This window comes from Gavialis gangeticus, unplaced genomic scaffold (genome assembly GCF_001723915.1).
Source record: "Gavialis gangeticus isolate Ggan-Ray unplaced genomic scaffold, GavGan_comp1, whole genome shotgun sequence".
NCBI classification, from domain to species: Eukaryota; Metazoa; Chordata; order Crocodylia; family Gavialidae; genus Gavialis; species Gavialis gangeticus.
In genome coordinates, this window is record NW_017729030.1 from 66,252,098 (window position 1) to 66,252,444 (window position 347).

Genomic DNA, 347 nt, shown 5'->3' on the forward strand with positions numbered 1-347 from the left:
AAACTAGACAGAAAACTATGGAGCTTGTCTTACACTGGGATTTCCATCAGTAGATCCTTAACGGCTTTACAAAAAAGAGTCAGCGTCTGTTACTCCCAGTGTGTAAATGTGGGGAACTGAAGCATGGAGAGGTGAAGAACATTTATCCAAGAGCAGCCAGAAGGCCAGGGGCAGAGCCAGAAAATACATTCTAGTGTTTTAGTGTGTTTTTACAAATGCTGGGGGAGGGCGGAGTGCTTTAATTTGAGTGGCTCCAAAAGCCACTCTAATTAAACCACCTGAAGAGTCTGGTGTATCAGCATGCCCGCACTTCAAAATGGCAGTGGAGGTGCTTTAACTAAAGCTCA